The sequence below is a fragment of the Rhinolophus ferrumequinum genome, chromosome 26, assembly GCF_004115265.2.
Source record: "Rhinolophus ferrumequinum isolate MPI-CBG mRhiFer1 chromosome 26, mRhiFer1_v1.p, whole genome shotgun sequence".
NCBI lineage: Eukaryota > Metazoa > Chordata > Mammalia > Chiroptera > Rhinolophidae > Rhinolophus > Rhinolophus ferrumequinum.
In genome coordinates, this window is record NC_046309.1 from 13,947,785 (window position 1) to 13,959,837 (window position 12,053).

The following is a 12,053-nucleotide window of genomic DNA, read 5'->3' on the forward strand; positions in this document are numbered from 1 at the left end:
ATGGAATTCTCCTGATACTTTAGTTGTTTATTAGGCTTGGTAATTATTTTGAAGGCTCCTTTATATATTGAATTCTGTTCGATAGTGGCAGACAGTTCTGTTATATAGGAAGAATGTTTTTGAATACGTGTAAATTAAGATATGTAGGTCAAAATCATATATGTGAACTTTACATAATTTAGGTGTCATGCATAATGTAAGGAATGATATCTACAAGGAATTTTCTGTAAAAATACTACCATTATTTCTTCTACTTTAATTAACATGTATAAATACCGTGGGTGCCAAAAAGAAATGTATACAGGTAGACACTTTGGTCAACGTTGCTCAAGCAGTGGTTCGCCGTCATCAGAAGTGTCTGGACGCTGACGGTAACCACTCTGAACATCTCTTGTAATTGCAGAAGTCAAATGTGACGTGTATTCATCTTTTGTTAGGTGTATATTGAGTATTACAATTTCAATACAGTTTTTCCCTCTCTTAAAATGTGTATACAGGGCCGGCCCGGTGGCTCAGGTGGTTGGAGCTCCATGCTCCTAACTCCGAAGGCTGCCGGTTCGATTCCCACATGGGCCAGTGAGCTCTCAACCACAAGGTTGCCAGTTCAATTCCTGAAGTCCCTCAAGGGATGGTGGGCTCCGCCCCCTGCAACTAAGATTGAACACAGCACCTTGAGCTGAGCTGCCGCTGAGCTCCCAGATGGCTCAGTTGGTTGGAGTGTGTCCTCTCAACCACAAGGTTGCCAGTTCGACTCCCGCAAGGGATGGTGGGCTGCGCCCCCTGCAACTAGCAACGGCAACTGGACCTGGAGCTGAGCTGCATCCGACACAACTAAGACTGAAAGGACAACAACTTGAAGCTGAACGGCACCCTCCACAACTAAGATTGAAAGGACAACAACTTGACTTGGAAAACAGGCCTGGAAGTACACACTGTTCCCCAATAAAGTCCTGTTCCCCTTCCCCAATAAAATCTTTAAAAAAAAAATGTGTATACATTTTTTGGCAACCTCTATATATAAAATACAAATTAAGAAATTAAAAAGAGTCTGACGCAAAATTGAGAGTAACATCTCTTTAAAGAAGAAATGCAAACAATGAATGGAGCCAGAGGGTGTGTCCAATGAGCTCTGCAGGGAAAAGCAGGCAAAGGCAGGTGGGATTTGGCCCATGTAGGGATATAGAGTGATGCTCCGCTGGCCAGGTGAGCTGACAAAATCCTTCACGTAGGGCTGCAAGCACAGGACCAAATCAAACTCTAAACCTAGATTGGTAGGCTGCTGGTCCTACTAAATCCTTATCCTTCATCCATGTCCCAGTGGACGTACTTGGTCAACTACATATCTTAACTACCTTTCGATTCTCCAATGAAAAATTGCTTCGAACATCTTTTATTCTAATTAATGCACCCACTGGTGCAGATTGAGAGAGCCATATCTGATGCACTGGTTGCCTCGAGTATAGAATCTTGATTAGGGTCTTTCAAATGTTAACTAACTACCCCTGGAGTGTGGATTCCTGATTAAGGTACTTCAAAAATGTTAACTAAGCACCCCTAGGGTGCAGATTAAATTACTTTAAAGAAAACTACAGACAATATAACATCCCACTCCAGAAAGGAGGCTAAAACTATTGCCAACTGCTACTTGGGGCCATCATTTACAGGAGCTAGGAGTTTTTACAGCCTCAGCACAGGGATGGTTTCAATTCTGAGGTGGAGATTGCAGTGAGTTTTGAAAGCACAATGAATGTGCATGGGTCCTTCCCTAAATAAAAGTGGGCTAAGGGAAAATGATGGTTGGTTTGCCTCTCGGGGAAGGTAGAATGAAAGATTCTATTTGGATAAAAACAAACAAAACTAACATCTGTTGAATTAGTTTCCCTTGGGACAATGCCTAAGGTGCATTATCTCATTTAGAGCAAGAAAGATATACCTTGGAAGGTCAAAGAGTAGCAGCCAATGGAGAGAAGTTACTAGGAATATAACAGGGATACAGGATAAGAAGAGACAAGGAAAGGGTGAAAAATTGATAGTTTATATTAATATTCACTAAAATGTATTAGGTTGCAGTCCTTTGTTAATATATGGTTTTGTCAGTTCAGTTGCTACAGCATGATGTAGTAGAAAAACAAAAGTACCATCACATATGTCAGGTTTGATTATCATCTCTATGAGTTACTACTAGTTGTGTGATCTCTCTCAAGTCACTAAATCTTGCTGGACCTCAATCTCTTCATCTGTAAAGTGGAGATAACATTATCTACAGAACTAGGTACACTAAATGAGATGTGACATCAAAACACAAAAACAAATCCCCCAAAAGTCAAAATAGGTAATTTGAAAACTTCTAGCTTTAGGGACTTTTGGGTTACTGAAGACAATGATGGCTCCTTAGATCCCCATCTCTCAATATTTCTTCCAAAACCAACACAGAACAAGAATAAACAAAACTCATAAAATCCATGCCTTCAGGATAACTCAAAGACAAAAACTGTCCCAAATTCAAAACTACTGTAAGAAAAACTAAGAAGTAAAAAAATCACCTATTCCCTGAAAGTCAGCTCCCATGCTCCTACCCCACCCCTACTCAGCCACAAGACTTTGTTGCAGGCAAAAAGGTGACTGTGGAAAACTGTGATAAAGAGACAAGAAGGGAGTTAGTGATGAACCTGGGATTGATCTGAAACAATCACTTGAAAGGCAAAGACCACTGTATGTTTCAAAATACTAAAAAAGTAACCGAGCAGATCAGAGCATGAACTATAGGGAAGGGGCTTAAAAGCAAACACAACTTAAAGGAGCGGTGTTTGGGACACATAGTTTCTGCAGTAGAAATAAGAAAATAAGAGAGAAATACCCTTTGGCTATTGGATGGTGAAGGTAGAAAGAAGCATAAAGGGAAAATTCAGGATCCTACAAGACAAGAGTCAAAAATCCCAAAAACAAATCTACGAAAGTATCTGGATTTTGCTATACTGACAGAAGAGGGAGCCAATGAGCTACAATTTCGATAAAACACCCCAATCGCATAAAAATGAAGAGGAAAAAAAATGAACAGATTCATATAGAAGTATTTAAAAAAAAAACAATCAGGAAGTCCAACACACACCAATATCACACAACAGAAGAAAATTCCCTGTAATAAAACAGACATGAAGCACAAAAAAACTAGATGGAATTAATATACTCAAATAGGAATTTGTAGATATAAAAAGCTACCCTGAGTCAAAAATCCAAAAATTAAGAATATACATGGACAAATAAAGAAAGGTGTGAGAAGAAGACTGACTAAACTCAGGAAATATATGAAAGAAAAAGACAAAATTATCTCGTACATGAAGACTAAATTATAAAATACCTAAGGAAGAATAAACTCAAATGAATAATTTATAAAGGGTACTGAGGAAATGCACAGAACCAAAATAGAGAATAAAAGGGGATATAAAGAAAGAAATAAGACCAAAGAGAAAGTAGTAGAAATAGAAGACAGCCAAAGAAAAAAGTAACATATTAGAAGAAAAACAAACAATAGAAAAGAATACTTAAATTATAAACCAAAAAAACTTGCCAAAAACAAAACAAAAAAAGTCTTGACTCTACAAAACAAAAGAGCCCATAGGGTACCTGGGGAAAATTAAACCAAATAAATCAACTCCAAGACCTATCCTACTAAAACTATTTAATTTCTAAGTTAAAAAGTCCTCAAAGATCAAATAACTTACAAGGGCAAAAACAAATTAGATTGGCATAAAGATTTTCATAACAAAGACACAAAGGAAGACAACAATAACATAGCACTTTGTAAAAAAAATACAAAAAGTGTAAGTGTAAACCAAGGAATTTATACCCAATCAAGCTGTCCTTTAAGTACCAAAGGTATACGTAAAAAGTATTTTTCAGTGGATGTAATTCTGCATCTATGAGCCCTTCTTGAGTAATCTTTTAGATAATGAGCTTCATCCAACCAAAAAACAATGGAGAAAATTTCAACAAAAAGATGGATGATAAGCATTTAAAACATTTAAATGTAGATTTAAGACAAAAACAAAAGTTGGATTAAAGACAGCTATACAAAAGTAGTGTGTTGTGACAAAGTAAAAATAATGCAACTAAAAATTGGCAGAAGAGAGAGAAAGAGGAAAATAAAGTAAGTGTGTAGTTTGTTATCTAGGCAACAGATGGGAATTAAAGGATACCAATAAAAATAGAAATCTGAGAGTAAAAGGTTAAAGAAAAAAAGAGCATTTTTTCAAAGGTTCTTAAATACATTAAAAGACAACCACTAGGGGAAAAACACTCTTCCTAAATAAAAGATTTTATAAAGGGCAAAGAATATCTCACAAAGATAGCAAACATAATACACATATTTATAAAATACTATGTTAGAGTTGAGATAAATATAGCAGTCATATCAATATACGTAACTGGATTCAATTCACCTATTAAAATGATTTTCAATTTGACTCACAAAGCAAAGACCACCTATGTTATACATATATCTAAAACAAACTAACTTTGAAAAGCTAGACATATAGAATAAACCATTGTATGTCAGTCAAAAAATATGAACCATGATGAAGGGCATTTTTTTTTAATACCAAAAGCCACAATTCGAAATAAAGCCCTAACACTTATGACTATTTACATACCAAATAAAACAGCAACCACCTTTTTGAAACAAAACTACAGGGGATGCAGAGATAGAGAAAAAACACTAATAATAGAAAACTTTAATACATCACAAAAAAATAAGAAGCAGAAGACCTAAACAACATAATTAAATAAGGTAGATCTTATGGCTATATACATATCAAACTACACCAAATAATAGAGAATGAACCTTTTTCTAAAGTATCCATGGGACATTCATATAAACTCATCATATATTAAGTCACAAAGAAAATGTCAGTAAGTTCCATAAAGCAGAAATGTTACACACACTCTCCGAATTCAATGCAATAAAACTAGAAAGTACTAAGAAAAACAAAACAAACACAAAAGACCCTTTCATCTTTAAATTTAAAATCTTCCTATTAAAAACAAGTGGATTCTCATCCAAATACAGACTGAAAACAATTTTTTTTAAAATGATAATGAAAGCACTACCTATTAATGCCTATGGGATACATGTAAAGTGTTGATGAGAAAAAAAGTCCCGTCATTGAACACTTTTATCAGTAAAAGGAAAGAATTAAACATGATTTCAATTTCTAGCTCAGAAAAAAAAAAAGGCACAAAGAAGGAAATAATAAACATAACAGCAGATAACGAAGTAGAGAACAGAAAAACAATAAACCTACCTAATCAATAAATCAAAATCCTGGTTATTTCTCGGAAAAAAAAAAACTAACACAATAGACAAATCACTAGCTACTTTGATCAAGAAGGGACATAGCACAAATAAATAAATGAGAAAAAGGAAACAAATTTTCAAAACCATAAGAAAATACATTATAGATCTCTATATATAACATTGAAAAACTAAATGAAATGAGTAATTTCATAGGAAAATACAGATTATTAAAACTGATCCCCCTAGAGAGAGTACACTTAAAGAGAACAATTTTCAGAGAAGTAGAGAAAATTATTAAGAAATAAAAAGTTAAAAATAAAAATACCGATCCAAATGGTTTTTCACAGGACAATTACAAAACCTTCAAACATCAGATAGTCCCAATGTTCTATAAATATTTCCAGAGAATTGAATATTAAGAAAAACTTCCTAATTCCTTTTATGAAGCAAATTACCCTGTTGGAACCAAAATCTGATAAGATTTAGACTGTAGGCCAATATCGCTTATGAACATCTATGCAAAAATCCTCAATAAACTAAATATTAGCAAACACAATTCAACACCACAGTGAGAAATTAATACAGCATGATCAAGAGCAATAGGAATGAAAAATTGGTTCAATATTAGGAAATCTGTTAACACAATATATTAATAGATGTAAAGATAAAATAGAAAAAATGATAAAAGACAAAGATGATTTACAAAAGATACATAAAAATGAACTTTAAGAAAAATTCTTCAAACTGACTCAAAATCAGGAAAACGCAAATTAAACAATTTTCATTTCAGAGGTAATATCATGTTCACCTATCAAATTGGCAGAAATGAACAAGAATGACAACACATTCTTTCGCAAGGCTATGGGGAATACAAGCACTCGCATACAGTGTCGGTAGGGATATAAACTGATAACAACTCTTCTGCAGGAGAATTTGGCAATGCCGGAAGAAACACATAGGGGTTTATCTTTTGACTGAGTTATCCCTCTTCAAGATATTTACTCTAATGATACACCTCCAACAATATAAAAATACATACGCATAAGATTATTCTATGTATTAGAGGATAGTTAAATTATGGTAAATCGACACGATAAAATACTATGCAAGTGTAAAAAGAAATCTAAATTTCTATGAACTAATATGGATTGATTTCCAAGATACATAAAGTGAAAAGAGCAAAGTATAAGAGAGTATCTCTAGTATTCTACCCTTCGTGAAATAAAGATGTAAACATATCTACACGCTCCTTGGTGTCAAAAGAAACACAGAAAGGATAAATTAGAAACTAATGAGACTAATTAACTATATGGATGGGTGGAAACAGAACAGAAAAATGATTATTATCTACTTAACTTTTTTACATGTTGATGGGGAAAAGAAATGGGCCTACTAAAACCTGGGCAAATAAAAGATAACTCACAAACAAACAAAAAAACCAAACGATACATATACATGGCAAGATTATCAACACCACTAGAAACCAGAGAAATGCAGACTAAAATAACTTAAACTAAAAAAAATAGAATAAAAACACAAAAGCTATCATATTTGTAAACATCAACTTGCAGAAATTAAAGTCAAACAAAGCCAATTTTAAGGGCAAAGAGCAGAAAGATACAAGCTCACGCACAACTCAGAGGAATTTACATTGACATAATCACTTTCAAAAACCATGTGGCAAGAAAAGTTTAAAATGCATAATATTCCTATACACACACACCCCTAAGGGTAGGGCTGCCGCACCTTTTGAGCATCATGGCACATATGGGAAATAATAGTGGTGGCTGCATGTGGCTAAACAGCACTTGCCTAGGGAGTGTAAGTGCCCCACGACCCAACTAGCTACCCCACAGGCTGCAGCATTCAAAATCTCAAATATACCTATAATGCATTCCCAAGAGATTAGGGGTTGGCAACTCCGCCTACAGAAATATGTGCAAGAATACTCACTGCTGTAGGTTCCTAATAAAGAAAAACTAGAAACAACTTATACCTTACTATAGGGGAATGGATAGTGATCTATTTTATAATAAAACACTACACAGTAGTTAAAATTTTAAAACTACAGCTATATTGTCACATAAGAAAATCCAAAAAATACGATGTTGAGTGAAAAACCCAAGTAGTAGAACGATACATGTTGTATTATTCAATTCTAATTATATAATTAAAAATAAGTAAATTAAGTTACATAATTTTCTTAAGTCTTAAAATATTCAAAAAACAAGTTTTTATATATAAACACATAACATATAGTTTATATGTAAATATACGCACATACAAGTATATAGAAACTATATGGTTTCGATATTTACAAATGCACGACAGAGTAAACATACATACAGTGAAAGTATGAAGACATACAGGAAAAAGATAAAGAATAATTTCCAAATAGTAGTTGCCTCTTGGGTAAAAGAGAGAGGAAAGGAATTGAAGAAGAATTTACACAATCACAGGGGGCTTTGATTGTACCTGTAATGTTTTATTTTTTTTAAAAAAGAGAATCTGAAGTGAATATGGAAAAACACTAAGATTTATGAATCTGGTGGGAAATACATGGTGGTGGTTGGTTATATTGATCTCTGATATACGGATAATGTAATATTCATATTTTATAATACATAATTATAGTAAATATGATAGAAATAACTAAAAATTAAGCTCTAGCCTTGCTTCACTGTTACATTTAGAAAGATTTGAACTATTAATTTAATTTTGCCTGCCTTGTATATATTCCTCATCTGAACTTACGATCAATCATAGAAATCAACAAAGATAGTCCGTAAGAACAAGTGCAAGGTACTTGAGGAATAGTCAACTTAAAATGCCAGCGGAGACCCTGGCCAGAAGTAGGGCAGAAGTAACTCAAAAGATGTCAGAATATTTTTGAGAATCAGCTCTTCAGTTTTCTAGACATATGAGTTCCAAGAAGAGAAGCTTCATCTCCTTTTAGGATGGATTTCCTAGCTCCCACCCCAAGTGGAAAGAATTTTTAAAATATGGGACCCAAAATTCTTAAGATAAATATTAAGTCTCAGAAGGAGACTACGAAATGAAATGCACAGCAAGAAAACAGCAGCAGAAAAAAAAATCATTTAATTTGTGCTCTCGTTAGGTTTTATTGCTTAACCTATGCTGGTACCAAAAAGAAAAGAAGCAAGAAGTCCAGTTTCATTATAGTTACGTTCACAGCACTCCCAGCAGGAGCGTGAATGAAATGAATAAAGAAGCCACAAATGAAATGCCTGGGTACCCTGGGAGTAATTGCTCAGTCAAAACGTTCCAAAGGCAGTACGCCAAATGAAAGGACATACTGAGAATCCAAAAGCTGAAACCAACATTTTCCTACAATTATTGGCTTTTCTCCACACTTCTCCCATCCTTCTACCCAAGTTATAGTTGAATTACGACATCTAAATTATACATTAGTTTCCCCGTACATTACAAAATACTGTGACTGATGAAAATAAATAGAGAAGAGCCCTACAAAATATGCCCCTTACATATTTAGAGTGTGAACAGCATGAGGCCAGCCTCCAACAATTGCCATCTTGGTTGAACCTGAACCAATCACTCAACCTGCCTGGATTCAATTTCCATATTTGTAAAATGAGTTTTTAAAATACCTGATTCACCAGAGAGTATAAGCAGTTTTTCATACAGTCACTAGCATAGGTGTCCTCTTATGCAGACTACTTGGTTATATTTTTGCCTATTTTTCTATTACCTTGTTTTATTTATTTATAGAGTTTCTTTATATATTCTGGATACTTAATCTGTCAGACAAATGCCAGTCTTCCCATGTGGATGGACTCTTCTGTGAACTGACCACTATTTGCGCAGTTATTTATTACGGCATTCCTTTTCTTCCTTATTATGTGGGAAGGCTAAGTGGATGCTAAGCATTTTGCTCTTAATGGGCTGCCTATATCTGTGTCTTGATTTTGCATTTTATAATTGTTTTGTTCTTTAATTAGATGATGCGTGCACATATAATTCTGTACAAATGTTATGATGACCTAAATATTTGATAATACACTTAACTATGAGATGTAAATATAATAATCATAATAATGACCATAGTGCCTGCTCTGACCACTCACAGGATGGTTGCTTCAGCTGAATGATGTAACGTATCTCGCAAACTAGTAATACATAAACTATGATAGAAAATCTCTCACAGAAAGTCACTCACAACTCTACCTCTAAGACATTTGAAAAATGACTCATTCACAAGAAATCAAAATTGTCATTTAATGAATAATAACCTTCAAGTTCGCAGGAATCGTCTCCACACTTAATTTATGGCACCCCAATGGGAGAGCTGTCCTACCCAGGGACTCCCTATTGGAGCTCTCCCCATAAAAACATCAGTTCTACTGGATTACATCCTCAATCCCACTATTTCACCAGATAAGAGGGGAGCTCTAAGAGCCTCTGTTCAACTCCCTGCTCAGAATGACCACCGTGTTTCCCCGAAAAGAAGACCTAACCGGAAAATAAGCCCTAGCATGATTTTTCAGGATGACGTCCCCTGAACGTAAGTGTTAATGTGTCTTTTGGAGCAAAAATTAATATAAGACCCAGTCTTATTTTCGGGGAAACAACGGTATTATTTTATAGGCTGACCTGCAGAGGTCACAAATAGACTCCTAGGACTTACTGTTCATTATGAAAAATAAGACAAAATTTCTGCCCATTGTTATAGTATCTTTCATCAGCTCCACACTTTTATGTGTACTGGGTAACATTCTATGCAGTTCTCTCCATAATTTATATCTTCCTCATTTATACAATCCCCCTTAATAATGGGACCCACATTAACACAGTCCTAAAGGCCAGAACTGCAGTGACTGAAAAAGACTTCACACATACTTTTGAGAAAGTCAAATTTTGACACGTTGGCCTCTAGAGATAACTTAAGGCAGAAAACAGGCAGTGCAGAGTGTGATAAGCAGAACTGTGGTCCCCGAAAGACCTCCATGTCCTAACTGCCAGGATCTTCCCTTACGCGGCAAAGGAAACTGCAAAAGTGATCAAGGTTCAGGACCTTTAGACGGGGAAAGTATCCTGAATTATCCAGATGGGGATCGATCACATGAGTCCTTGAAAAAGGAATAAGAAGGCAGAAGAGTGGGTTAAAAAGATGAGCTGTGAGGAGGAGGTGACCCAGTGTCACTGGTTTTGAATATGGAGGAAGTCAAGGAAAGTCGAAGCTCCAGGAGCATGAAAAGCAAGGAGACAGTTCTCCCATAGAGCCTCCCTGCCCACACCTTCATTTCAGCCCAGTGATACTCATAGTGGGCTTCTAACCTAACAAAACTATAGAATGACAAATTTATATTGTGGCAGTTTGTTGTGGCAGCAACAGAAAACTAATGCACAGAGTAGGCCGGGTTTATCTGCAGGAAAAGAAACTGAGCACCCTCTGGACCCAGCTCCTGATTTAAAACCACAGCTCTGCTATGTGTCAGCTGTGCCAACCTAAACCACTTATTAACCCTCCCTAAGCCTCAGTGTTCTCATCTGTAAAATGGGGCTAATGGTATAGTAACGCTGTCAATAGGTTCTGCAATCTTAAGTAAAACACCACATAACAAAACCAATTTTACCACAGGCTACTTGATATAAACAAGAGTTAAGGTCCTATGGCACCTCATCTATGTCATAACCAAATGACATTATTCAAAGACCTGCTGTAATACCTATCTCCAAAGATTGCTGAAGAACTAAATGAGTTAACTCATAAGGAACTTAAAATACTGTTTCACAGATAAAAGGCACTACGAGTCTATTACTGACTTAAATCAATAATAATTTAACCACCTTGTTTTTCAGTCACCCACAGGAAAAATCATGAGATCAACCATCATCAAAACAGTGAAGAGACGAGTCCTTCTAAAAAAAATGTTTGTGCACATATCTACAATGAGTCTGCATGATGGTCCCAGCTCCACTAAACCACCGTGCAGTTCTTCAACAGTCATTCCTGGTAACAAAGGAACCAACTGCCAAAGTCAGGGTCAACAGGAACTCCACCAAGTGATAAATGCTAACAACAGGGCCTGACAGAAAACGTGCCCATCAAAAAGTTAAGCGTGGTCTCATTAAAAATAATAGATGTTGCAAAATGAGTTCCTACTGAAATTTTCCATAATTGGCCTTTATTCAGCTTATTTGGTATTTATACAACACTTTTCATTTGCAAAACATCTGCCCTATCATTTCTTCATAAACAATTAAAATTTTATTTCACTTGGCTACTGACCGGGCAACATTTAGATAAACTGACATAACCCGGCTAAGCAATGGTGATTCACACTATAAAAACACAAAGATATAATAATTGGTAATTTCCATGAAAGGTAGAGGTAAAATACAAATTAAATGTATAGATATTATTTTCTGTTTCATAATGCCACACTGCAACAGCTCAAAGCAGTGTCAAAACTCAAAGAATAGTAACACTACATCAGAAAGAGGGAGAAAACAAAACCTTTTAACTCCAGGAAGAGGCTTGAGTACAAACCTTTGTAAAGTACCATAATAAAAATATCAACGTTTGGGGTTAAAAAAAAAAAAAATCAGTAACAAAGCCGACTAACAAAATTTATTATAAAATAATTCCCACAGTAAAATCAATAAACGTCAAGATTCCAAGCCTAAATAACCCTAAAATTTAATTAAATGATATTTAAGAGGTAATTAATATGCCCCAGCAACAAGAATATATTGTTAGGCTCTCAAAAACAAATAT

General features: G+C 35.1%; 1 protein-coding gene across 2 annotated transcripts in view; it reads right to left on the bottom strand.

Moving 5' to 3' along the window:
- EXOC4 (exocyst complex component 4) overlaps positions 1–12,053 on the bottom strand; it is a 634,133-nt gene that overhangs the window by 565,500 nt on the left and 56,580 nt on the right. The window lies entirely within an intron of this gene.